At 64.0% G+C, this 27,480-nt stretch overlaps 1 long non-coding RNA gene across 1 annotated transcript; it reads left to right on the forward strand.

Moving 5' to 3' along the window:
• Window positions 1-6,165: 6,165 nt before the first annotated feature.
• LOC138846761 (uncharacterized) lies at window positions 6,166-7,309 on the forward strand. The gene is made up of 2 exons (XR_011384300.1): window positions 6,166-6,422; window positions 7,073-7,309. It is a non-coding gene; the product is annotated as an uncharacterized lncRNA (long non-coding RNA).
• The last annotated feature ends 20,171 nt before the right edge of the window (window positions 7,310-27,480 follow it).

A 27,480-nucleotide genomic window follows, 5' to 3' on the forward strand; every position in this document is an offset into this window, starting at 1 on the left:
TCTGGCATGTTCCAGAAACAGAAGCTGCACCGCTGGTTGTTTGCTGCCCCAGGAGTTGTGGGGGCCCTGCCGGCCAGCAGCCATCCCACAGCACCCCACTGTGGCCCCTCCTGTCCCCGTGTGGGGCTCCTGTGGTTGGTGGCGCTGCCCCCCTGCCCCAGCCAGCCGCCCTGATGCCCCCTCTCACACCCCGCCCTCACCTCTGTGTCCATGTCCTATCCCTGCTGTAACCGTTTTTATTTAATTTTTAAAGACTTATTTATTGGAAAGGCAGAGAGGGAGGGAGAGACAGAGAAAGAGGTCTTCCACCTGCTGGTCCACACCCCAGATGGCCACAGTGGCTGGAGCTGAGCCCATCCAAAGCCAGGAGCCAGGGGCTGCTTCCAGCTCTCCCACCGGGGCCGTACCCCACTGCTTTCCCAGGCGCATTAGCAGGGAGCTGGATGGGAAGTGGAGCAGCTGGGGCTAATCCACGGCCAGGTGGGATGCCGGCGCCCCAGGCAGTGGTTTGACCCGCGGCGCCACAGCGCCGGCCCCTGTAACAAACGTAAACACCTTAGCAGTGGCTCCGCGGGGCACACTCATTCCCCCACAGCTCTGCAGGTCGGGGGTGGACACGGCCGCGTGGGGCTGAGCTCCGGGTGCCGGCAGGGTCGCATTCCTCCTGGCAGAATGGGCTTGGAGCCTTTCCCAGCTCTGAGCCCCCCCCCACCCCCGCTCCCGCCCCTCACATCCTCAAAGCCCACAGTAGCATCCCTGATGCTGGCCCCTCTGCCGCCCTCTGCAGCCCTGAGGTTACGATGGCCGCCCAAATCGTCCAGAACTTTAATTCTGCCCTGTGGGGAAACAAGCTGTCTGTGTGTTCCGGACGAAGTGGGGGCATCCCGACAGCTTTGCCTGTGATCTGTGGCCACCTCTTCTCTCTCCCTCCCGCGCTGCCCTCTGGTCACCCGCAGGAGCGCCTGTCCACCGTCCTCACCGCTGCAACCCCCTCCCTCCATGGGGTCCTCCCTGGGGTCCGCAGACCCCAGGGCCGCTGCTCCCAAATGCAGACAGTGCCACTCCCACGGCCCCCTCCTGGGCGAGGGCGGGCCCAGACTCCACCTGAGCCACAGCTCCTACACCTCCCCGGCCAGACCCTGGGCTCCCGCTGCGCCAAGTCACCGCCCGTGGTCATAACCCCGGGCGTTGGACACCTGCTGGCCCGTGCCCCCCGCATCGTCCTTCCTGGCACCCAGACGAGCCACTCGGTGGCTCCAGGTGGCTGAAGGAGCCCTGAGCACGTCCCAGGGGACCAGGGGGGCCGGGCATCCTGTCCGGCTGCCCTCTTTGGTGGGCCACGGTGCCCCTGGCCTGGGCCCAGGCTCCGTGGCGCACGGGGACCTCTGCTGTTTCTGGTCACTGGGGTGGAATAAAACTGCAACAAGCCCGGTGGTGGCTGATGCCGCTGGCCGCTCCTCACCGCGCATCTGCCACGTGCGGGCCACCAACCGGCCCTCTGGGGTCATCAGCAGCCCCCCAGCGGACGGAAGTGAGGCCCGTGACAGGAAGCAGAGATGGCTTTGGAAGGGAGACCCTGGGCGGGCTGACCCTGGCTGCAGGAGCTGGGGCCCGGTCGCAGCCCTCCGGGGGGATGGGGGGTGGGAAGGTCCCAGCTGTCCCCGTCTGGGTGGGGTCCGCGGATCTCTGGGCAGTGACTTCCTGGATGCTCCCCCGCCGGTCCTCCTCCCTCCCACTCTCCCACTTCCTCTTCCTCTTCCTCATTCCTCCCCCCCGCCCCCGCTTGTCTACAGGAACCCGTGGGCAGGAGGCTGCTGCCCGGAAGTGGAAGGGGATCTGTTGTCCGGTTCACGGTGTGGGCGGAAGGCAAGCTCTGGGCGTGGGCCTGGACGCTGACCAGTGGCTGACCTGGGGCCCCGTGTGTCACGTGTGCTTTACCACCGTAGGAACAAGTGTTTAAAGAACTAGGAGTGAAGGAGAGGACCCTGGCTCTGGCTCGGTGCATGCTGGGAACAAGCGGGGTGGGGTGGGTGGGGGCTGGCCTCCCCTCTTACAGACAAGGGGCCGAGGCTGGTGGTCACTGTGCCTGGGGCTGGGCGTGGCCCAGGAGGCTGGCAGGCCTCTGGTTGGAGGGAGCAGTGCGAGGACGCCCGGCGCTCTGCCCCTCGCCGCTGTGACAGCCACCGTTCCTGGTGGCGCCGCTGTCCTCGCCGGCAGAGTGGGGGAGCCTCAGCTCAGCGCCTCGGCCTCCATCAAAGAGGGGCCCACGGCCGGGGGGGGGCAGCGCTCAGCCCGCTCGTCCTGAGGCTTGCATCCGCGCTGGGGAGCCCGGGTTGCGCCTGATCCAGCTTCCTGCTGGGGCACACTCCCAGGGCAGTGGCGATGGTAATTGTCCCTGCTGCCGCGTGCGACACGTGGGATCCCCAGTTTGGCCCCCAGCCCGGCCCAGAGCCACCGTGGGCGTCCGGGGAGGGAACCAGTGGACGGGCGCCCCCCCAGCAGGACTCTCCCCACGTTCAGGGGACCTGTCCAGCCTCTGCCCTGGCGTGCGTTGCTGCCTGGTGGTCTGGGGGCAGGTTCTCCATGACCCCCCCATACTCCTCCCAACACACATTTCAGTATCTCACAAACGGGCTTCATTTGTCTTTCTGTTTTTGATTGACTTATTTATTTGAGAGGCAGTTATGGGGGGGAGGGGTCTTTCATCTGCTGGTCCACTGGGTCGCTCCCCAGACAGCTGCAATGGTCTGAGCTGGGCGGCTCCCAAGCCAGGAGCCAGGAGCTTCCTGCAGGTCTCCCACGTGGGTACAGGGGCCCAAGGACTTGAGCCGTCGTCCGCTGCTTTCCCAGGTGCATTAACAAGGAGCGGGATGGGAAGTGGAGAAGCCAGGGCTTGAACCGGTGCCCATGTGGGATGCCGGCGCTGCAGGCGGAGGCTTAACTGGCTGTTTCTTTTGCCAGCTCCACAGGGCTGGACGCGGGGCGGCTCCTCAGAAACCCACCAGTCCTGGGGACTTGGCAACAAGGAGACAGACGGACTCCGGGGCCGGGGCCGTGGGCACTGTGGGGCCGTGGTTAAGCCGCTGCCGGTGATGGCCGAATCCCATGCTGGACTGCCGGTCGATCCCCGGCTGCTCTGCTTCCAGTCCAGTTTCCTGCAACGGGCCTGGGAGGCAGCAGAGGACGCGCAGGTCACACGGGGACCCACGTGGAGCTCCTGGCTCCGGCCCTGCCCTGCCCAGTGCTTGCTGCTGTGGCGTTTGGGAAGTGGATCCGTGGGTGGAAGGTTTCTCAGTCTCTGTTGCTCTGCCTTTCAGATGGGTAAATAAATAAGAGGGGGGAGGGGGAGGGGGAGGAGGAGGAGGGAGAGAAGGGGAGGAAGGGAGGGGAGGAGGGGAGGAGGAGGAGGTGAGGAGGGGGAGGAGGGGAGGAGGAGGGGGAGGGGAGGGGAGGAAGGGAGGGGGAGGAGGGGGAAGAGGAGGGGAGGGGAGGGGGAGGAGGGGAGGGGAAGGAGGAAAAGGGGGAAGAGGAGGAGGGGAGGAGGAGGAGGGAGAGGAGGAGGAGGGGAGGGGAGGGGAAGGAGGAAGAGGGGGAGGAAGGAGGAAGAGGAGGGAGAGGAGGGGAGGAAGGGAGGGGGAGGAGGAGGGAAGGAGGAAGAGGGGAGGAGGAGGAGGGGAGGGGGAGGGGAAGGAGGAGGGGAGGAGGGGAGGGGGAGGGGAAGGAGGAAGAGGGGGAGGAAGGAGGAAGAGGGGGAGGAAGCAGGAAGAGGGGGAGGAGGAGGAGGAGGGGAGAAGGAGGAGGGGAGGGGGAGGGGAGGAGGGGGGAGGAGGAGGGGGAGGAGGAGGAAGGGAGAGGTGGGGAGGAGGGGAGGAGGGGGAGGAAGAGGGGGAGGAGGAAGAGGGGGAGGAGGAGGGGGAGGAGGAGGAGGGAGAGGAGGGGAGGAAGGGAGGGGAGGAAGGGAGGGGGAGGAGGAGGTAGGGGAGGAGGGGAGGAGAGGAGGAGGGGAAGGAGGAGGAGGAGGAAGGGGAGGAGGGGAGGAGGAGGAAGGGGAGGAGGAAGGGGAGGAAGGGGAGGAGGGGAGGAGGTAGGGGAGGAGGAGAGGGGGAGGAGGGGGAGGAGCTGGGGAGGCAGGTGGGTCCGTGCTTGGGGGCTCAGGCCCAGCAGTACCATGGGGCCTGGGAGGGCGGCCGACGGCCGGGCTTAGACTGGGGGACGCCACGTCCGGTCGGCGGCCGGGGTGGGCGCAGTGGCTGCAGGAAGGAGAAGCAACCGCAGGGGTGCCTCGTCCAGCTCTGACTGGAAGCTGGCTTGGTGGGCTCGGAATTGACCCTAAGCCCTTCGGGGGCCCCCAGCCCAGCTTTCACGCAAGGAGGGAGCTTATGCCCCCCCCCCCCGCCCATATCATCCAGCTTCGGTCTCGCTCACGCGCCCACCCACTGGTTACCCTGCTCCCGGCAGCACTTGGCGCCAGGCACGGCCAAGCACGGGGACCCGCAGGACAGAGGGCACCCCACGGGCAGTCGAGGGGACGGGACAGGGAAAGCCGGCCCGGTCTCCTCCAAGTGCAGCAGGGCTGATGGACAGGCACCATGGGGGACGGGCACAGGGCGCCCCTCGGAGGTGGCTTGTGGTGTAAAATAAGGTGGCTGAGAGACCCCTTGGGAAAAGGCCTGGTATTTAAGGAGCCGCCTGGGACGGCGCCTCCCGCAGTGGGTGCGGTGCTGGGGTGCACGCCCAGCTGCACTCCGGGCTCCGGCTGCCTGCTCACGTGTGTCCTGGGAAGGAGAAGCGATGGCTCCAGAGCCGGCTCCCTGCCACCCGCGGGAGACCCGGATGGAGTTTGTTCCTGGCGTCGGCCTGGCCAGCCCTGGCTCTGGGGGGGCCAACCTGGGCATGAGACATCTCTGCCAACCTGCCTCCTATCATTCTGCCTCTCAAATAAATAAAATTATTTTAAGGTCAAATTCCAGTGCAGACTTGAGGGATGGGGTGTGATGGGCGTGTCACGGGGACATCTGGGGTGGCGGGGACACGGGGCGGGGGGGGCAGCGGTCACCAGATGGAGCAGTAAGTGCAGAGGCGGCCAGGCGGGAGTTGGGGACAGCGAGGCAGCCAGGGCGGAGGTGGCGGCTTGGGGAGCAGAGGGGGGAGGCCTTGCGGCTGTAGCCTTTTCTAGGACGGCTCTGAGTTGGGAGCCCTCTGGCTGCTGTGAGGATTGAGGTGGGTGGAGACCGGCCAGGGTCCTGCAGGTCACAGGCAAGACACTCTGCAGTGGGTGGGGACTGGGAGGAGGGGCAGCCAGGCGGAGGTGGCCACAGGTACTGAGGCTGCGCTGAGCACCCCCAGACTGCAAGGGAGCCCCAGCGAGGGCGGGGGAGGGGTTGGTGGAGAGGAGGAGGGGCCTGCAGAAGCCTCCCGGGGCTGCTGGAACAAATGACCACTGACTCGGGTTGAGACCACAGAGCTGTGCCGTCTCACCGTCCGGGAGCTGCCAGTCCAAGGTCAGGTGAGTGAGGGGCCCTGCCCTCTCGCTGGGCGGAGCCGCCCTGCCTCCTCCGGCTCCCGGGGAGCCGTGTGTCCTGGGACCAGCTTGCAGCTGGTCACCCCCGTCTCTGGCTCTGCCGCTGCGTGCCCTCCTCCCCGTGTGTCTCTGTCCCCTGCTCAGGGGGCTCAAGCCCCCCACCCGGGTTGGACCTAGTCTGCACTGATGACATCCATAACCACACCACTTCCCACTGTGCTGAGCCCCAGGTCCTGGGGTAGGGAGTGACGGCGGGCGGGGCTCGGAGGCGGACCCTGGGGTGCAGCAGGAAGGGGACCGTGGCGGTGGGCCGGTGAGCAGGAGGAGTGGGTTCTGGGAGAAGTGGACACAGCAGGTGTGTGTTGTCACAAGGGGGCGGGGCCGGGGCCGTGGCCATGGCCAACAGCAGGGGAGATTCGTAGTGATGGGTAGCGGATAGCAGGGAGGAGCCAGGTTTATGCCGGGGGTGGGTGGGGAGCAGAACCCCTAGGCAGGGAGGGGAAGTAGGTGACCTGGGACAGAGAGGGGACGGATGGCAGCTGGAGCGTGCCCGCAGTGGGAGGGGCCTGGAACTGGGCGGCCACCCCGGGGAGGAGGGGCAGAGGGAGTGACTGTCCCTGGACCTTCGCTGGTTGCCCCTGTCTGAACCGGAGTGCAGAGTCAGCAGGAGGCTACGCATGGGAACCAGGCGAGGCCGGGGCGTGGGGGGTGGGCACGCGCTGGCAAGAGGCCGTGTGGAGGCCGGAAAGGATCGCGCGGCCGTGCGCGCCGCCGTGGACCCAGCCGCGCTGTCTGCTCCTCCATCCGCCCGGCTGCTCCCTGCGACGTGCGCTTTGATTTCCGTGTTACAAATGTGGAAACCGAGGCTCCGGGGTGCTGCGGTGCCCCCCACCATTCCCAGGTGGGGAGCAAAGCCCCGAGGCGAGGGTCCTAGGAGATGGGGCCTGGGAGAGGTGGGGGGGAGACCCCGTGGGTGGGATGGGGGCCCCAGGGAGCCGCCTCGTCCCCTCCACTGTGGGGTGGGGCCCGAAAGTGGAGCCGTGGTCGCGACCTTCCGGCCTCCAGCGCCCTGAGAGAGATGTCTGCCGTGCAGGGCGCGTGGGCAGCGGCCCCGCCGGGCGGAGACAGAGGGCGTGAGCCCCGCCCAGGGCGCCCTGCGGGTTATTAAAGGACAGGCGTTTCCTCCCTGTTTATTCCAGGGAATGTGGACGAGGCAAGTCAGTAGGCAGGCAGAGTGCTGCAGAGCTGCACGGTCACCCCCGAGGTGGCCCTGTCCCAGGGCGGCTGCGGGCCGGAGGCTGTGGGTTCCGCAGGTCTGCGTTCCTGCGCGCTGGACTACATTTCCCAGGATCCCCGGTGGGCAGAATGTCACATGACTGAGCCCTGACCAATGGAACGCGGGGGAAAGTGATGTCCCCTACTTCTGGGCCAGCCTCCTTAAATCCACTGAGCCGGCCGCTGCTGTGGTGTAGTGGGTACAGCCGCCACCTGCAGTGCCGGCATCCCATATGGGAGCTGGTTCAAGTCCCGGCTGCTCTACTTCTGATCCAGCTCTCTGCTGTGGCCTGGGAAAGCAGTAGAAGATGGCCCAAGTCCTTGGGCCCCGGCACCCGCGTGGGAGACCCAGAGGAAGCTCCTGGCTCCTGGCTTCCGATCGGCGCAGCTCTGGCTGTTGCAGCCATCTGGGGAGTGACCCAGTGAATGGAAGACCTCTCTCTCTGTCTCTGCCTCTGCTTCTCTGTAACACTGCCTTTCAAATAAATAAATAAATCTTCAAAAAGAAAAAAACCCATTGAGCCTCCACACTCTTCTCTGGATGAGCTGAAGGAGCCAGTGAGGGACCCCAAGACCCGAGGGGGCAGCCACGTCCCTCACTGGAAGGAGCCTGGGTACCCACGGCCAGGGGAGTGGAGACCAGCCCCCCCCCCCCCCCCGGGCCTCTGGGAGTTGCCTTGGACGGCAGCGCGGTGAGAATGCTGGAGTCACCCGTGGCCCTGGTCAGGCTGCACTGCTCCTGACCGGGCTGTTCTCCCTCCTGCCCAGGCCATCACGCCCCCGCCCCCACCCCGCAGGCTCCCACCCCAAGACAAGCGCAGGTCACTGGGGGACGGAGGCATAGGTGATGGCACTCCCCGGAGGGTCTCAGATGTGTGTGTGTGTGTGTGTGTGTGTGTGTGTGTGTGAGAGAGAGAGAGAGAGAGAGAGAGGGAGGGAGGGAGAGAGAGGGATAGAGAGAGAGAGGGAGAGAGAAGGAGGGAGAGGGGGAGAGAGAGAGAGGGGGAGAGAGGGAAAGAGAGGGGGAGAGAAGGGGAGAGAGGGAGAGGGAGAGAGGGAGGGAGAGAGAGGGGGAGAGAGGGAAAGAGAGGGGGAGAGAAGGGGAGAGAGGGAGAGGGAGAGAGGGAGGGAGAGAGAGGGGGAGAGAGGGAGAGAGAGGGAGAGATAGAGAGGGGGGGAGAGAGAGAGAGAGAGGGAGAGAGAGAGACTGCCCTAGGAGCGGGAAATGTTGCAAACATTTGGCGCCTGTTCCAACACTCTTGGTGTTCAGCTCGACTTTCCTTGCCCTTCGGAGGCTCAGCCTGGAACCCTGGGCTCCAGGTACCTCCCAGCCGCTCACCGCTCTCCATCTGTGGGACAGGGCAGCTGCCACGTGCTCCGGGTCTCAGCGTGGACACCGCTCATCAGGGAAGCTGTCCCCAAGGCCCCAGACCGGTGGCCCCTGTGCTGGTGGCGGCAGGTTTCCTGTCCATGACACCCAGCAGGACACAGCTCCAGGATGGCGGAGCCACGTCCATCTCGCACCTCTGCCGTTCCCACTGTTCGTGATGACGCGATTTTGTATGAGGTTGAATCACAGCTGGGAGCGCCACCATTCGCACCTGCCACCTTCCAGAAACTTCCGTCGCCTTGGCCTGCAGCCTCCCGCATGCCCTCCCTGGTGTAGATGCCAGCGTCCGGCCATCACCAGCTTGTCTGCTGGGTGCGCTTGTGGGGGTGGGGGCATCATTACCTGGAACCCCCCCACCCCCGCATTGGGAGCCACCCCTTCCCCCACCCATGCTCTCTGAGCCTCTGTTTCTGCCTCCATGAAATGGGCCAGCCACAGGCCTCCTGGCGAGCGCGTTGGGGTGATGGCGACCCGGGTGGCTGACCGAGAGCATCGCGGGGACAGGAGCCGGGTGGCCTCTCCACCGCAGGCCGTTCTGAGTGCAGCCCAGCTGGCGAGTGCCTCCTCCGACCTCTGCCCGCCCAGCCGCTCCGCACTCCTGCAAGGACGCCTCAGTGTAGTTCCCTGGGGGTCAGTCCCGTCCCAGGCCCTTTCTCCCTTCCCCCCGGGGCCGGTGACACCCGCGCTTCGGCCACACGCACGTCACCTGCTGTCCCTGTCTCAGCCCTGTCCGTCCCCGGCTCCTCTGTAGCTGACCCTTCTGCCCGGGATGCCCTCGCTTGGCCACGGGGAGACCTTTGTCCAAGAACTTTGACAATGAATGGCCACCAGGAAAGGGAGAGAAAAACCCAGGAAACAGCAAGTGTAGGCAAGACGTGGAGAAATGGGAACACTGTGTTCTGCCGGAGTGGATGTGCCGTGGCGGGTGCCGTGGCGGGTGGCGTGGCATCCTCCAAGAGCAGACCCGGAGTGGCCGACCCTGTGACCCAGCCACTCCACCTCTCTGTGTAGACCCAGGGGAACCGCGGGACGCCGGCTGCATCCCAGCGTGGCCGCGGCAGCACGGCTCCCTTGGAGGTGGCCCCAGCGTCTACGGGGGACGCACAGAGCCAGGTCTCCCCAGCCACACAGCGGAGAATCAGTCCAGGTGCGTGGGCGAGCCTCAGAGACACTGCTGCGGGGGGTGGGTCTCACGGGGACTGGGGGAAGGACGGTGGGCGCCGGGCAGAGGAGGCAGCCCCCAGCCCCGGGTGCAGCTCAGACCCCAGGCAGCCCCTGCCCGCCTCCCTCCCTCACCTGGGCCTGCCCTGTGGTCCTCCCGGCCCCCTTCCCCCATCGGAAGGTCAGGGCTGCCGGTGACCTTGGCTCAGTTCCAGCCCAGTCCTGTGCCCGACCCCCTGCCCACCCTGTACCCCTCCATCGGCCCTGCGAACCCAGGCCCTGGTGGGAGCTCCGAGCAGCCGCTGTGCTCCAGCCCCCAGGCGAAAAAGCCCTCCTGGCCCTCAGCCTTCCGCCACCTGTCTGGGCTCCCCACCCCAACCCCCCTGCTGCCAACCTCTGCCGTCTCCGGTCAGCTCGAGGCCCTCTCTCAAGCCCAGCCTGGTCTACCCCGCCGGCTCTCAGCTGAGGGTCCCCACTCCTGGGCACATCTGCTGATGGCTCCTGCCCGGGGCCTCGTGCACCTCGGGCCACTTCCTCCTAGGCGACACTCCCGGCCGGCCGCCTGGCCCCACTCCCCGGCCCAGGCCATCCCCACCAGGGTGTGGCAGTGTGCAGCAAGGTCTCCTTACTCTAAACACTCACCCAGTGACCCGCCCGCCCCTCCAGCCCCACCTACCCCAGCCCCTCCCAGCTTGTTCCCTGGGAAGGGCGGTCCAGGTGCCCTCCGTCCCCACGATGCCCACCCTGCTGGGGCTTGTGCCCTGGCTGCCAGAGCTGGCGCTGTTAGCCTGGCTGGCTCACTGGGGCTCCTGGCCCCGCCCACCCCCCCACCCTGGTCCCTGCTCCCCTCCCCCCTCCCGGGGCGGGGAGGGGGACCTCCTCCACTTCCTGGGGACTGCTGGGTTCACTTCCCAGGCTCCCACTCACAGCCGGCCCCTCCCCGGATTCCCGGCCCCTGCATCACCTCCCAAGCCACAGCTCCTGGCTCCTCCAACCCAACACGCCCCCCACCCCGCCCTCCAGCCTCCAAATCTGCTCCTCCCATGGGAAGTGGGAGCCCTGTGCCTTCCTCTCTCAGGGCCAAACGCTGGGGCTGGTCCCGCAGCCCGGCGCTCCGCTCCCCCCTCTGTCCTGGAAGCGCACTGCCCCGGCCCCTTCCCAGGTCCCGGCCAGGCCCTGGCTCCCCTTAGGGACACAGCAGCCCCCAGGCGGGGGCGTCTCAGCCTGGGAGGAAGACCCGAGTCCCTCCTGGGCCCCCCAGGCCTGACCACGGCTCCCCCGCCTGCCCCGCCCCCCGTGCCCCGTGAGCAGGGGCTGTGTCCCCGGCCCCGTGTCCTGCACACACTGGATGCCTGAGTCGGTGACAGATGGGATGGGAGGCCCCGGCACTGGAGCCCAGCCTGGGCCCTGCAGGTCCCGCCCTGCCTGGGCCTGCACTGGCCACACCCACCTCCACCAGGTGTGCAGCCTCCGAGCTCCGTTCTCCTGGGGGGGAGGGGCCCCAATCCCCCCCACTTTCATCTCCCCAGTTGTGGGCGGGGCTCAGGGAGCCCATCCGGCCACACCCCTCTTGCATCCAACCAAGATTTGCACAGAGTGGGCTGTTGAAGGTCTCACTGCCCCGGGGCCTGCTGGGAGCTGAAGAGTCAGGGCCATGGGGCCAGGCCTGGAGAGGGGTCTGGGGCAGTGCAGCTCCTGTGGGAGGACCTGTTACGCCCCAGGCACAGCAGCTCTGTCTCCTTCACAAATGAGAAAACAGAGACGTGGAGACACTTACCCAAGGCCACACAGCTGGCGAGGGAGGGACCGGCCTTGGGGATCTGAACCCAGGTGGCTCAGACTGACCCCAGGGATCAAGCTCCTAACTGCCCCCCCACCCCACTCAGGGGAGCCCCTTCAGTCCAGCAGGTGGGGGCAGTCCTGGAAGCGGGGGACGGTCGGGTCAGGGGGTTCTGGTTCAGTTTGGTGGTGGCTGCCCACGGAGGACGCACTGAACGCCGTTACCCGGCGGTCCCTGGTCCTGTGCACGGACCGCAGCCCTGCCGAGCCGCCCGCACCTGCCCGAGGCGTCCCTGCTGTGGGCGGGGCCTCTGCGGCCAGCGCCCCACCCGCGGGTGCGTGGAGGCTCCTGGAAGTCCTTCAGCCTCTGCCAGGGTGGAGCCTGCGTCTTGGAGGGGTCCTGTGGGGGACAACAGGGGCGGCAGGGTCCCTGGGTGCCGGGCGGGACGGGGGGAGGCGGCTCTCTGGCTGGTGGGGTCGAGGGAGCTTGTGGAAGGGGGTGCATTCCAGCTGGGCCGGGGGCGGGGAACTGCAGATGGGGGAGGGGGCTGGGCGGACTGCAGAGGCCCTGGGGGCTTGGGGCGGGGCGGGGGGCGGGGCAGGGGCCACGCTGTGCGGTGCGGGAGGGGAGGGGTCTGACTCGGCGGGCGGTCACAGGTGGGTTCCCAGGCCGGGGTGGGTGCTCGCCCCGTGGTGCAGGCACCGGCGGAGATGCCCACGTGCTGGACCCTGGCGCCTGGGCTCAGTTCTCAGCTCCTCCCCAGTTCCGGCTTCCCGCACTGTCCACCCACCCCCACGGGAGGTGATGAAGTCGTTGGATCCCTGCCCCCACGTGGGAGACCTGGACTGAGCTCCCGCGTGGCCCAGTGCTGGCCTGCGCGCGCTCGCTCTCTGTCTCTCTGTCTCCCCCTGAGCTGGGGCTGGAGCCAGAAGCCAGGATCGCAGTGCAGGTCTCCCGCGTGGGGGCAGGGAGCCGCCCACCCGAGCCATCACCTGCAGCCTCCTGGGGTGTGCACTCCCGAAACCCTGCTTGGTTGGTGCCAATACTGAGCCCATTTTGCAGACGGGAAAACTGAGGCTTAGCGAAGGCAAGAACTGCCCAGCTGGGACGGGGTGGGGCTGGAGTCCGAACCCCGGTCCGGGGGCGCTAAGGCCCTGCTCTCGCCACCGCCCTGTCCTGTCTCCTCATCAGTCCTGGAGCCCTGGAGTTTTGGGAGAGGGCACTCTCGTGGCCGGCGGTGATGGCCCGGCTGACCTGGGTGTTCTGCCCTGCTCTCTGCCCAGGGAGCCCACAGCTCTGCCCTGGGGTGGGGTCTGGGGCCCTGTGCCTCTCGGGTGCGTGAGGACGTGGCAGGGGGTCTGCAGGCGTGCACGGGACCTGCCCCCTGCTGCTGGCCAGGCCACTGTCCCAAAGGGCTGGGCGCCCCCGCGGATTCGCTCTGCCAGCGGCCTCCAGGAGCCCGCTCAGTGCAACCTGGTTCCTGGCGCCTCCGCCTCCCCCGCCAGGCCTCGGCTGGGTCTCTGCAGCTGCCCCGGCCTCTCTGGCGCCCGCCCGGTGGCTCTGGGGCCAGCTGTGGGGCCTCACTGCCCCGCCCACGCCCGCAGGCAGGGAGCCCTGGGGCTGGGAGACAGATTTGCACCTGGGACAAGTGCCACCAGCCTGCGTGTCTGTCCCCCGAGAGCCGGGGGTCACCTGGGCCACGGTGTCACGGGCGTGTGACCGCGGCTGCCGGTCCTCGTGCCGCTGAGCCGTCACCTCCACCCTTGCCACATCCGGCCCAGGGGACGGGTGGGGGCCAGCCTGGCACCTTCCCTGTCCCTTAACTCAGCCTTCCCTCTGGGGGACTCACCATCGCACTTCAGGCATGTGGGATTATCGGCATAGGGGGGCGGTGATGGTGGGGCGTGGAGGCGGGGCCTCAAGGATTTGGGGCGTGGCCAAGCGCTGCCCAGGGAATGGGTGCGGTGGTCAGTGAGACAATGCCCGGCCCGGCAGAGGCCACCGAGGGCCGGCAGGCAGGCTTCAGAGGCGGGTGGGGGTAAGCGAGGGAGGCCAGGCCTGGAGGACATCCCCGGGGAGGGGCCTTGGGAAGAGGGTGTGGCATTTGCAGGAAGCAGAGTGGCCAGAGGGGACCCTGGGCGGGGCCCTGGGCGGTGGGTTTGGGTGTCCCGGGACCAGCGACGCGGCAGACCCGAGGGCAGGGCCAGTGCCGGTCAGCACTCAGAGTTTGGCCCCTCCCTCCTGGGAGCCCCAGCCCCGGGCTCACCAGCCTGCGGGGTCCCCTTCCGTGTGGGCAGCCACTGTGACCTGGGAGATGGTGACCCTAGGGTCACACAGACCACACCCCACGCAGGTGTCTCCCTTCCTGCTGGGTGCTGGGGGCCCAGCCCTTGGCTACGGGGGAGAAAGCTGTCGGTTAGGGCCCCCCCCATCCACCCCACCCTGCCTCAGAGGGCCTGGGCGTGGCCCCAGCAGCCGCTCCTGGCTGGGGCCCCTGCTAACGCGCACCTGGATGGGGTTCCCGGCTCCCAGGTTTGGCTCCGCCCGCCCGGCCGCTGCGGGCATTTGGGGGGCTGGCGCCCTGTCTCGGCCTCTCGGGTAAACGCGTGAGTAGTTTTGGGGGAGCAGCTGGGGGCAGGCCACCGCGGTGGCAGAGTGTGATAACGTGGCTGATTTTAGCTGAGCTGCGGTTTTGCTTCCCTCTGTGGTGCGTGATCTTCGCGGCAGCCTAACGGCGCCGAGACGTTCCCTTCCAGACGCGGTCGTGTTAGTGGACGTCATCGAAGGCAAGAGGGGGTTGCGGTGAGCGGCCGCGCAGGCCCACCTGAGGCCGGCACAGGTGCGCGGGGGCCTGTGTGATCCAGTCATCACCTTGGATGTGTCTTGTGCCACCTTTGCTCCAGCGGATGAGGAGGGCCTGTCCGTGGCCTCCTCCCCAAAGCTCTCTGCCTCCTGGGGGAGGGGCAGGCTGTAGCCCCTCCCCCCACTCCCCACCCATGCGGCCTGCCTGTCCCATGGTGCCTTGGGTTTCTCCTCTCCTCCTGGCTGCTCCCCGCCCCCCAGCTGTCCTGCCCCGGGGAGGCCGAGGCACTGGGTGGCGTGGGGTGGGGTGCGCGGGTCACCCACCTGCGGGCCCAGGCTGTCGCCCTCCATCCCTCTGTCCGGCTGGCCCAGGGCACACGCCCACCCTCCCTGTGGGAGGTTGCTGATGGAATTAGAAGGGAGGTGGAAGGCGGGGCTGGTAGAGCCGCAGGTGCCTGGGTCACAGCGGCGCTGGCTCGAGCCCCTCCCTTTCAGGGGTCCCTAGTGGACGAAGCAGGGGGCACGGCTGTGGAGCTGCGTCCTTGGCAGATTCTTAGCCTCCCACCGGCTTTGCGGCGCGGCAGGTGCAGGCTCTGCCGGAGACACCGGCCTCCGCCCTCAGAGCCACGCCACTTCCCGCCCAGCTCCCTGCCAACGCGCCTGGGGGCACAGCGCGTGATGGCCAAGTCCTTGGGCCCCTGCACCCACGTGCCAGACCCAGAGGAAGCTCCCTCCTGGTTTTGGATTGGCCCAGCTCCGGCTGTTGCAGCCATTTGGGGAGTGAACCAGAGAATGACAGACCTCCCTCTCTCTCTCTCTCTCTCTCTCTTTCGCTCTCGCTCTACCTCTCTCTGTTCTGAGGCTTCTGCGTGCTCTGTGGTCAGGGAGGAAGGGCCCCCCAACCTGGGAGCCTGGCTCAGCTGGGGTCAGGGCTCTGGGGGCCACCCCCAGGGACATTTGGGACCCTCAACTTGCTGGCAGACGAAGACGCCGTGGGGGAGTGAGAAGGGACAATTACTGCCCCCCAGTGCCCCGCTGGCCGCCCGGGGTCTCCCAGCCCCCCCGGCAGGCTCCGAACACTCCTCCCGCCAGGCTGCAGTGAGGCCCAGCCCCCCAGTGCCCCGCTGGCCGCCACCTGCCCTCACTTGGAGGGGAAAGGAGTGCTGGCAAGGGCCCTGCTCGGGCATCGCGGGGAAGCCGAACCAGGGCCACCCGCGTTCAAGGCTGCAGGGAGAGGGAGGGGCCTGCAGGGCTCCAGGTGCAGCCCCTGCGGGCTCTGGTTAAACCTGAGGGCGCACAGGGCCTGGCCGGGCTAACAAATTCCTGGCGCCCACACTGCTGGGGGGAGGGGGGACCTCCCTGGAGGCTCCTGGTGCGGGGGTCCTGGCTGTACTTGGGCAGAGCATCAGGGCGGGGCCAGGAAGGAGCCCAGGACCTGGGTGTCTGTGTGGGAGGCAGGAGCCCCACCCTCACTGATGTGGCTCCGGCCTCATCCTGGGTCTGACCCTGAAGGGGCCTTGGCCAGCAGTGGGCAGGGGCGGGGGCAGAGGGTAAAGTACAGCGGGGGGGGGGGTATGGGGAGGGAGGAGAGGGGAGGCAGGAGGGGCAGGCAGTGTGGGAACCCGGCTGGAGCTGGGGTGTCCTGGGGGTGTTAGCTTCTCCTGTCCAGGGATGGGGGTGGCCCAGGCGGCCAGAGGCCCCGCTGGCCTGCTGGGGTGGGCGCGGCGGGAGGGGCCCTGCCTGGTCTCAGCCAGCGCCCGCAACCCCATCATCTCCCCTCTTTTCTTTTTAAGATTTATTTTTATTTATCTGAAAAGCAGAGTTACAAACAGAGAGAGAGAGAGAGAGAGAGAGAGAGAGAGAGAGAGAGAGACTTCCATCTGCTGGTTCCCTCCCCAGATGGCTGCAATGGCCAGGGCTGGGCCAGGCCAAAGCCAGGAGCCAGGCGCGTCCTCCAGGTCTCCCACGCGGGTGCAGGGGCCCAAGCACGTGGGCCACCTTCTACTGCTTTCCCAGGCCAGAGCAGGGAGCTGTTTGGGAAGTGGAGCAGCCGGGACAGGAACCGGCGCCCATATGGGATGCGGGTGCTGCAGGTGGCGGCTTTACCCGCTGCGCCACAGCGCCGGCTGCAAGCCCATCACCACTTAGGGAGGTCCCAGGAGGCGCCAACATCCAGGCTGCGGGCGAGGAGGGGCCTCAGGTGCCAACCTCCCCTGCCTCCCACTGTGCGCCCCGAGCTGGGGGTGGTCTCAGCCCCCACGTGTGTGTGATCCCTGGTTATAGGCTCTCATGAGACCACTGCACGCTTCCGAGCTGCCCCGTTGGGCTAAGGGCGTTTTCAGGGCACGGGAGCTGGGTGCCCCGTCTCACCGCACCTGTGCTGGGGGCGGGGACGGTGGGGGGTTCTGGCTTTTTCTCTGGGTCTGAGCTCAAAGACCCCCGAGACCCAGGGCCTCCCTGGACACCGATTGGGCTGCCTGCTGGGCGGTGCCTCAGGTTCTCTCCTGATACCCAGGTCTGAGCCAGGAGCCCCACACCTGGGGCGGGGGGGAGAGTCCAGCAGAGCCCCGGCTCAGAGGGGGGAAGCTGCTCGCCCGAGGACACACAGGAGAGGGGGCAGCAGGGGCACAGCCGCTGAGTCTCCTGCCTCGGCCCCCTGGGCGAGCCGGGAGTGTGCACCTTCTGGGGGCCGGGTGGGCTGTGAAATGGGGCTGGGGTGTCGGAAGCTCCAGCTGATGGCTCCTGCCACGCTCAGCGGGGGGCCTGGCAGCCCTGCAGGAGGGGAGGGGCAGGCACTAATTGTGGTGAGCTCCAGAGCGCCAGCTCCTGCCGCGACCGGGGGTGGGGGGGAGTGGGGTGGGGGGGCAGGCCCTGCCTTTCTCCTCTTATTCCCTCTGAGGCTGGGCAGTGCTTTCTGGACAGTTTTATTAACCTCACATCGATCCCACTCGTTCCTTCATTCAACAAAGCGCTCTCCGACCACGGCCACGGCTCCACGGGGACCCTGGGCTCGGAGGGGCAGCGTCCCGGGTTTGTTTGCCACCTCTGTTCCTCCCGTCCGAGCACGCGCCCTGTCTAACCCCGCCGTGCCACGGCTGCTGTCTGCTTGTAGCTTTCTTTTTCGTCTCTTTATTTCTTCTTTTAAAGATTTATTTATCTATTTGAAAGGCAGAGAGAGAGAGAGAGAGACAGAGAGAGACAGAGTCTTCTGTGTGCTGGTTCATTCCCCAAACGGCCACAACGGCTGCGGCTGCTCTGGACTGAAGCCAGGAGCCAGGAGCTCCATCCGGGTCTCCCACGCGGGAGCAGGGGCCCAAGCACCCGGGCCATCCTCTGTTGCTTTCCCAGGCGCTTTAACAGGGAGCTGGATCAGAAGTGGAGCAGGCGGGACTCGAACCGGTGCCCACATGGGAGCTGGCACTGCAGGCCGGGGCTTTAACCCTCTGTGCCATAGGGCCAGCTCCAAAAATAAACATCTTTAAAATTTTAAAAATTTATTTGAAAGGCAGAGAGAGCGAGAGCGAGCTATCTCCCATCTGCTGGTTCACTCCCCAGATGTCTGCAGAAGCCAGGACCGGGCCTGGTCAAAGCCAGGAGTGGGCGACTCAAGGCAGGTGTCCCACCTGGGGGGCCAGAGCCCAACCACCTGAGCCCTCACAGCTGCCTTCCCGGCGGCAGAACTGGGCGTGGGGCTCGGACTTGAACCTGGGCGCTCAGTGTGGGGCGTGGGCGTCTTCACCATGGCGCCAAGGGCCTGCCTCTTCAAAACTTTGTCTAAATTATATTTTATTTAAGAGGGAGTGAGAGAAGGGGAGAGGCAGAGAGAGAGAGCCCACCCACAGGCCAGTGCAGAGCTGGGAGCCAGTAACTCCACCCAGGTCTCCCCGGCGGTGGCTGGGACCCGAGTCCGTGAGCCGTCACCAGTGCGTCCTGGGGCTGCGTCAGCAGGAGGCTGAGCCCGGACCTGAACCAGGAACTTCGACACGGATGTGAGCCTCTTAATGAGCATCTTTTTTTAAAAAGAGATTGATTATTGATTTGTTTGAAAGTTTGAGTAACAGGGAGGGAGGAGGGTGGGGGAGAGAGGTCTTCCACCTGCTGGTTCACTCCCCAGATGGCTGCAGCGGCAGAGCTGGGCCAGGCCAAATCCGGAGCTTCTCCCAGGTCTCCCATGTGGGTGCAGGGGCCCCAGCACTTGGTCCGTTCTCCGCTGCTTTCCCAGGCGCATCAGCAGGGAGCTGGATCGGAAGTGGAGCAGCCGGGATTCAAACCGGCGCCCATATGGCTGCTGACGGTGGCTTAACCAGCTTTGCCACAGCGCCGGCCCTTTATGGGCATCCTAGTGGCTTGGCCAGGCGCCTGCCCCAGGAGGCCCTTTTGAGTTTTTCGTTCTTGAACAACAGCGTGGACTGTGCCAGGCCTCGCTGTGTTCAGACGCACCCTTCCAGGGCAGAGCTGGGCAGGGGGGTCTCAGGCACGAAGCCAAGGGTCGGAGAGGCCTCACGCGGCAGCAGGTCCCACAGCGGGAGAGCACGGCCAGGTCTTTCTCTAGGGGCTTGGTGAGGGGACGCCTGCTGTGTGCTGATCGGTGCCTGCTGTGTGCAGATCGGTGCCTGCTGTGTGCAGATCGGTACCTGCTGTGTGCAGATCGGTGCCTACTGTGTGCAGATCGGTGCCTACTGTGTGCAGATTGGGTGCCTACTGTGTGCAGATTGGTGCCTACTGTGTGCAGATCGGGTGCCTGCTGTGTGCAGATCGGTGCCTGCTGTGTGCAGATCGGTACCTGCTGTGTGCAGATCGGTGCCTGCTGTGTGCAGAACGGGTGCCTACTGTGTGCAGATCGGTGCCTACTGTGTGCAGATCAGTGCCTACTGTGTGCAGATTGGGTGCCTGCTGTGTGCAGATCGGTGCCTGCTGTGTGTAGATCGGTGCCTGCTGTGTGCAGGTTGGTGCCTGCTGTGTGCAGATTGGTGCCTACTGTGTGCAGATCAGTGCCTACTGTGTGCAGATCGGGTGCCTGCTGTGTGCAGATTGGTGCCTACTGTGTGCAGATCGGTGCCTGCTGTGTGCAGATCGGTGCCTGCTGTGTGCAGATCGGTGCCTGCTGTGCGCCCTGGAGGTTTGCAGCAGCCTTGCTGGGCAGCTCATGTATTCAGCAACATCGTTTCCAGGCACACCTGTTGGGAGGCAGAGTTCCCGGCCCGGAGCCTCGGACTGAGCCGACTCCCGGACCTGCAGGCAAATTCCAGACGGGCAGGCAGGTGGCTGGGCGGTCCCAGGGCGCTGCCCCTGAGACCGTGGGCGGGCGCCTTCTCTCCCCAGCCGGGGTCTCAGGGCGTCTGCTGAGGGCGCCACGTGCTCGGACAGCCGGGGCCCCAGCACGGCCGCTGGGATGCTTGGGGAAGGGCGTGGTCACTCGCCGCGGGGGTCGGGGGGGCGGCTGGAGCCCCGTGCAGCGAGTGGCGAGTGGCGTCCTCGCAGGCTTCTGGGTCCTCCGAGGGCCTCTGATGAGGACCGTCCCGGCCTGGGCACCACGGTCAAGGCCAGCCCAGCCCAGCCAGGCTCCACCTGGCTTCCAGGCTGCTGGGGCTGCAGAGAGAGAGAGAGAGAGAGAGAGAGAGAGAGAGAGGGAGGAGGGGGGGCTGCGCGCTGGGGGCTTCCTGTATTTTAGGTTCACTCCGTGCCTGGGGACGAGCGCCCGTCCTCGCCCCCCTGTGCTTCCCAAGTTGACGCCCCCACCCCTCCCCCGCACCTCAGACTCACCTCCAGCTCCCCTGGGAGGTGGCTCCTGCCGCAGGGCCACCCTCGGACACCCTCGGCCACCCTCGGCCACCCGGCTCCGAGCACCCGCGGGCCCTGGCTCCGCTCAGGCGCCCCAGCCCCGGGGCTGAAGGCTGGAACGAGCTCTTCTCCAGGCCGAGCCCGTGGCCCCTGTGCAGCCGCCCCCGTGCCCAGGCCGGGCCTGCCCCCCAGCGCCCCTCAGTCTCTGACGCGGGCAGCGGACTGCGAAAGTCCCGCTCAGCGCTCGGTTCAACTCTGCTCTGTCCACAGCAAGCGCCAGGCCCCGGGAAGCCGGGAATTCGGGACGGATGGAGATCTGGGGTGCTGGGGTGGGAAGAGGGGGCGCTGTCTCGGGGACACCCCGATTCCGGCCGCCGCGTCCCCTCCCCCACACGCCCGCTTTCGGATGGCGAGAGATGACTACACGCAAGCTTTGAACTCTGGATTAAGTTCCTTGATTAAACCGCATCTCTCATTCCCCCATACACAAATAAATCCTGCGCACGGCTCCCCACCCCCACGCCACGTGCCGCCGAGCTGCTAATCCCGAGTCCTGGAGCGTCTGTGTGGCCAGGAGGATTCTGGCTGGAACGGCAGAGCTGGGTGCCACGCGCAGTCCACGGGGCGCCGGGGAGGCCCCAGCCGCGGGGGTGCTGGGCCAGGGGTGCCCTGGGTGAGACGGCGTCATCAACGAACAGGACCAGGGAGGCCTGGGCCGGAGGCGGGGCCCTGGGGACCCCCAGCTCTGAGCTCAGGGCCTGGAGGAAGCTGTTCCCCCAGCACTGCGGGTGGTGGCTTAACCCGCTCCCCGCAGGACGCGTGCTTTAATTTCCCCGGGATCAGCCGAGGTGGGCGATGCAGGGCCACCTGGTAAGTCCAGGTCCAGTTTTTTGAGAAACACCAAACAGTTGCGAGGGGGCCGGTTTCTCTGCCTCCTCGCCAGCGTGCGCTGGTGCTTCGGTGGGAGCCTGCTGGAGCTGTCTGATAGCCGGGGGGACGGCTGCCCGGGCTCTGGCCGCACCCCGGGCCGGGCCATCCGCAGAGCCGCCTCTGTAACGTCCCTGTGTGAGCTTTGCCTGTTTTTGGATTGGATTCCTTATTTTCACAACTGTTGCAGTTTGAGAATTAAAAAAAAAAAAGATTTATTGACTTGCAAGTCAGAGAGAGAGAGAGAGAGAGAGAGAGAGGTTCCATCGCTGGCTCACTAGGGCTGGGCCAGGTTGAAGCCAGGAGCCAGGAGCTCCATCCAGGTCTCCCCTGTGGGTGCAGGGGCCCAAGGACCTGGGCCGTCTTCCACTGCCTTCCCAGGCATGTTAGCAGGGAGCTGGATGGGAAGTGGAGCAGCCGGGACTCGAACCGTAGCTCCAGTATAGCGGCCTGGTGGCGCTCAGCCCTCTGACCACAGCCCCAGCCCCAGAATCCTTCATGTCCTCCAGGCACAGGCTCTTCCTGGGTGAGCCGTTAGGGGTGTGCAGACACGGCCGGCCTCGGCAGCTGGGATCCTGCTCCTTCCATTCAACCAGCCACGGACGGAAAACATTCGGGAGAAAACCCGCAGCTCTTCCGAGCACGCAGACTTCCCTGCCATCACTCCCCACACAGCACCGCCCAGCAACTGTGCACACAGCACCGAGGCTGCATCGGGTACGTGCAGCCTGCAGTTCCAGCACTCCATGTGGATGCCGGTTCAAGTCCCGGCTGCTCCACTTCCCATCCAGCTCCCTGCTGATGCGCCTGGGAAAGCAGGAGACGATGGCCCAGGTCCTCGGGCCCCTGCCCCCACGTGGGAGACCCGGAAGAGGCTCCTGGCTCCTGGCTTCAGTCAGCCCAGCTCCAGGTGTCACAGCCATTTCTGGAGTGAACCAGCAGATGGAAGGCCTCTCTCTCTCTCTCTCTCTCTGTAACTCTACCTCTCAAATAAATAAATAAAATCTAAAAAACAAAACAGACTCTGTGGATGCCAAGCGCACCTGTGCTGTCTCCTAGGCAGGAGTTTGGGTTTTCATTCCTCATCAGGCACAGAAAAAAATCCTAAACTCTGAAATCCTACATATTGATTTTTTCTGTTCTGGATTCTGTTATTACGTTAATCTGAATCTTTAGAAAAATATTTATGAATTTCAAGTTTATTTTATTTGAAGGGCAGAGAAACACGCACAGAGAGAAAAAGATCGAGATGGACGGAGCGAGATCTTCCATCCACTGGTTCACTCCCTAAATGCCCGAGACCACCACGGCTGGGCCAGGCCGAAGCCAGGAGCCCGGATCCCGGTCCAGGGCTCCTGTGTGGGTGGCAGGGACCCAAGCACTTGAGCCGTCACTGCCGCCCCCCAGGGTGCGCGTGAGCAGGAAGTGGGCTCAGAAGTGGAGTGGCTGGGACTCGAACCGGGCTCTCCGCCGTCAGAGTAGTGGCTTAGCCGCCGCACCAAGCGCCACACCTTGTGTTAACTCTGAGAATTCTTTGCCTCATCTTAGAGACTTTTAGTAAAAATAAAAATCTTGCTTTTATTAAAAATAAGATTTCCTCTTATTTTTAACAAAAGTTGTATAATTTGGCATTTCCTATTTAAATCTCCAATCCATGCAGAGTTGATTTTGTCCAAGGTGTGGGGCTTGGGTTGACTTTTTTTTTTAAGATTTATTTATTTATTTGAAAGGCAGAGTGACAGAGAGAAAGGGAGAAAGGCTGGGAGGGCGAGAGAGAGAGAGAGAGAGAGAGAGAGGGAGGGAGGGAGAGAGAAAGAGAGAGGGAGAGAAAGAGGGAGGGAGAGAGAGAGAAAGAGGGAGAGAGGGAGAGAGGGAGAGAGGAAGAGGGAGAGAGGAAGAGGGAGAGGGAGAGAGAGAGGGGGAGAGGGAGAGACAGAGAGAGGGGGAGAGAGAGAGAGGGAGGGAGGGAGAGAGAGAAAGGGAGAGGGAGAGAGGGATTGAGGGAGAGAGGGAGAGAGGAAGAGGGAGAGAGAGAGAGAGAGAGAGAGAGAGAGAGAGAGATCCTCTGTCGGCTGGTTCCTCCCCAAGTAGCCACAATAGCCAGATCTGGGCCAGGCTGAAGCCGGGAGCCAAGAACTCCACGTGCCTCTCCCACGCAGGTGCAGGGGCCCAAGCACGTGGGCCGTCTTCCACTGCTTTCCCAGGCCACAGCAGGGAGCTGCCAGGGGCTTCAGCCGGACTCCAGTATGGATGCTGGCATTGCTGCCCCAACAACTTTGTTTCTGGGCGAGTGTAGACCCCGTGGTATCTTCAGTGGACACGTCTCGGTGCAGTTTGCTGTCTGTGTCCTGCTCTTGCATCCTGTGGCCCTGGGCTCACCTACAAGTCCTGGGAGAGGCTCCGTAGACCCACTGGGACTTTGCGTGCACAATCCCGCCGTCTGCACACGGGGCGCTCCAGTGTCTGCCCCCCGACCCGTGTACCCTCGAGTGCCCTGCTTACCTTCTTGTTCTGCCGGGACGGCCAGCACCAGGCACACCTGGCGGGGGGCGTGGACCCCAGCCCAGCTCCAGCCTTTGGGAGGCAGCTTGCAGCCTCTCACCTGGCCCTGATGGCCAGAGAGCAGCCCTACCTGCTTCCATGTCTTTCAACTCAGGGCGTGCTTCAGGCCAGGACGGGGCCGATTCTGGTCCCCGTGCTGTGAGCACACAGGGCCGTCAGGTGCAGTGGTCTCTGAATGCCGGGCAGAGCCTGCTGGGGTCTGGCTCCCTGAACTCTCCTACAGCCCCGCTGGCTGTCCGTCTCGTCCTTCCCTCCATTGTGAGGGCACGGTGTCGTCTCCCTCTCCGACTGTGGCTGGAGCCGTTGTTGAGAGCACGGTGTTGTCTCCGACTGTGGCTGGAGCTGTTGAGGGCACGGTGTCGTCTCCCTCTCCGACTGTGGCTGGAGCTGTTGAGGGCATGGTGTCGTCTCCGACTGTGGCTGGAGCCATTGTTGAGGGCACGGTGTTGTCTCTGACTGTGGCTGGAGCCGTTGTTGAGGGCACGGTGTTGTCTCCGACTGTGGCTGGAGCTGTTGAGGGCACGGTGTCGTCTCCCTCTCCGACTGTGGCTGGAGCTGTTGTTGAGGGCACGGTGTTGTCTCCGACTGTGGCTGGAGCTGTTGTTGAGAGCACAGTGTCATCTCCAATTGTGGCTGGAGCTGTTGAGGGCACGGTGTTGTCTCCGACTGTGGCTGGAGCTGTTGTTGAGGGCACGGTGTTGTCTCTGACTGTTCTGCCAGGTTTTGCTCTGTTATGTTTGAAGCTCTGTTGTTCCCTGCACGTGTGCTAGATTTGCTTTATCTGCTTAGTGCTTCAAAAATAATTCTTAAAGTTTGTATATATGTACTTGAGAGGGAGACTGGAGGGAGGGGAGAGAGACACAGAGGAGAGAGGGGGAGAGAGCGAGAGAGTGACAGTGAGAGCCAGAGCGAGAGTGCGAGAGAGAGAGGGGGAGAGAGCGAGCGCCCACTTGATGATTCACCCTCTGCAGCTGGGGCTGACCCAGAACCCAGGCCAGGAGCCAGGAACTCGGCCCGGTCTCCCTGTGGGAGGCAGGAGCCCAATTACAGGAGCCTTGACCACTGCCCCCAGGGTTTTCACTATCGGGGGTTAGAAATGGAGTCCGCGCTGGGAACCCAGCACAAGCATTCTGGTGTGGCACGTGGGTGGTGCAGGGCTTTCCCATAGGCTGGACGCCCACTCCTCAGGGTCGTGACCCTTCTGTCGCTGTGTCCTGTCTCTGTGGCCACAGTCTTTGCTCTGATGCCTGCTTTATGTAATATGGACACATTTTTGCTTTTCTTGATTAACTTTGAACAGTATTTCTTGTCTGTTTCTGCATCCTATCTATAATGTTATCTTTGAAGTGAGTTTTTTTTTAGTTATATTTGGGATATTTAAGAAATCACCTCCCAATCTCTGTATTTTAACTGGATATTTAGGCCACTTACGTTTAATGTAGTTACTGAAACGCTGGGCCTTACGTCTGCCACTTTGGTTTCTGTTTTAGTTTGTTTTTTGCTTTTTCCTGCTGCTTTCCTGTGGATCCCTTAAGCACTGCTTAAGTGCTTACCTATCGTGTAAGGATAGGAAGATGCGCGTCCATCCGCAGCCCACGCGGCCTAGGCCTGCGTGGGCTGCACCATCCGGGTTATAGAAGTGCGTCCCGTGATGTCCCCACCGCGATGGACGCGTCTGCGGCACATTTCTCAGGGTGTAGGCGTCACTGACTGGCGCAGGCCGTGTCCCCTACTCCAGCGGTCACTCTGTTTCATGCTGTGTGACCTACGGCGGTGGAGCAGGGCCGACAATGACCAGTCTGACTGAATGCAGAGACCTCGCTTCGTCTAAGTCCTTTTACCTCCCTTGTAGCAACAAACCTGCCTTAGCTATTTCCCGCACACGTATCGAGAGCCACGGCACATCCTGTGTGCTTTTTGCTTCAGCCATCATACATAGCCTATAGAGTTCAAAAGGGGAGGGAAGTCTATTATTTTTAAGATTTATTTATTTATTTATTTGAAAAGCAGAGTTACAGAGAGGCAGAGGCAGAGAGAGAGAGAGAGAGAGAGAGGGCTTCCATCCGCTGGTTCACTCCTCAGATGGCCACAGCTTGGCCAGAGCTGCGCTGATCCGAAGCCAGGAGCCAGGAGCTTCTTCACAGTCTCCCACATGGGTGCAGGAACCCAAGCACTTGGGCCATCTTCCATTACTTTCCCAGGCCACAGAAGGGAGCTGGATTGGAAGCGGAGCAGCCAGGACTTGAACCAGCACTCTGACGGGGAGGCACGTGGGAGGCACTGCAGGCAGCAGCTTAGCCCGCTGAGCCACACACTGCTTTCTCACACCTGAACCCCGCCACAGCAGCTCACATCACTGGGGCCGGCGGAGCCCAGCGTGGGGGAGCGGTCGCCTGCCACCTGCTGGCTCCGTCCTCTCTCCAGCTGGGGTTTCCCAGCCTGTCTGTGGTGGGCGGCTGTCCACTTGTGCCCTGGGCATTTTAGGTCAGATGCTTCTCCAAGTCCACCTTTGAGCACAGCCTCACTAGTGCCAGGTGGGGGTGGCGTCCCCTGGCCCCTCCCAGGCTGCCTCACTCCTGCTGGTCGGGGTGCAAGTCCCCCCATCCCCGCTGACACCTCCCTGCCTCAGAGGAGGACGGGGGCCTCTCCACTGCCCCCTCTGTGGTCTCCGTTGAGACCTCCAGGCTGTGAGGTTCACAGCGGCCAAGAGGAGGCACAGCCCTGGCTCTCCCCGGCTTCCACCGACACTGTTTCGGTGTGGAGAGGAGGACATGCCTTGTTATCTGTGGGGTGAGCGCGTGAGTGCAGGCTGTGCCCGCCGTCTCCAAGTCACGGTGGAGGGGTCACCAGATTTTCTGTGCTGCTGGCCGGAAGGTGCAGCTGTCGGTGCTCCAACGTGCCAGGCACTTGCGTTCCTGGTGTTTTGGCTGCAGAGAGCACACTTTTGTGGGCTGCAGGTGGTGGTTTTCCCAGACTGCAGGGTCCCCGGGGCTCCACGTGACCTGGGAGATAACAGAATGCAGGAGTCCCGGCTGCTCTGCCCCGGTCTCTCTGCCCATCTCTCTTCCTGTGCTGTTTTATCCATGACACCCACGGCTCCTCGTGTGCTCGATGAGAACAGCACAGGGTGCATCAGCTCCGTCTCGGCTGGATCCAGAAGTCGGGAGCAGCTTTTTCTTCCCACATTTGGACATTCCACTTTTCTTCACTTCCATAATTTCTGACGGGAAGTCAGCGATCTTTCAGACGACTCAGTCTCTGCAGGTCCTGTGTCACTTTTCTCTGGTCCTCTTCCATGTTTTCGCCTTAGCTTTGGTTTTCAGCAATTCTGCTGTGATGTGCCCAAGGGGGATTTCTTTTTTCCTTTTTTTTTTAAGGATTCATTTTTTTATTTGAAAGTCAGGGTTACACACAGAGAGAGGTGAAGCAGAGAGAGAGAGAGAGAGAGAGAGAGAGAAAGGTCTTCCATTTGCTGGTTCACTCCCCAGGTGGCCACAATGGCCAGAGTTGCATGGATCCGAAGCCAGGAGCCTCTTCCAGGTCTCCTACGTGGGTGCAGGGGCCCAAGGACCTGGGCCATCTTCCACTACTTTTCCAGGCCACAGCAGGGAGCTGGATGCAAGGTGGAGCAGCCAGGACCTGAACCAGTGCCCACATGGGATCCAGCACTGCAGGCGGTGGCTTTACCCACTACGCCACAGCGCTGGCTCCGGGGTTATTTTCTTGTGTTTGTCTTGTGTGGGGTCAGCTGACCTGCTTGGTTCACAAGTCCATTCTGGACATTCGGAAGATCTCCAGCCAGTAAATCTTAAAATATTTTTTCTTGGTCCACTTCCTATATCTATTAAATACATTAAATTACTAGTTAGAAGCCTAAATTAGAAAACTATATCCAGGGCCCAAGCTGTGGCAGAGCAGATAAAGCCACCATGTGCAGCACCGGCATCCCATATGGGCACTGGTTCAGGTCCCGGCTGCCCACCTTGCCTCCAGCTCCCTGCTAATGCACCTGGGAAAGCAGTAGAGGATGGTCCAGTGCTTGGGCCCCTGCCCCCACGTGGAGACCTGGAAGAAGCTCCTGGCTCCTGGCTGCGGATCGGCCCAGCCCTGGCCATTGCGGCCATCTGGGGAGTGAACCAGTGGATGGAAGACCTCTCTCTCTCTCTCTCTCTCTCTCTCTCTCTCTCTCTCTCTGTAATAAATAAATAAATCTTCCCTGGTTCTGCACCCCCCCTCCCTGCACAGTTGCCATGTCAACAGCTCGGCGTGTCATGTGGATGA

The sequence above is a fragment of the Oryctolagus cuniculus genome, chromosome 1, assembly GCF_964237555.1.
Source record: "Oryctolagus cuniculus chromosome 1, mOryCun1.1, whole genome shotgun sequence".
NCBI lineage: Eukaryota > Metazoa > Chordata > Mammalia > Lagomorpha > Leporidae > Oryctolagus > Oryctolagus cuniculus.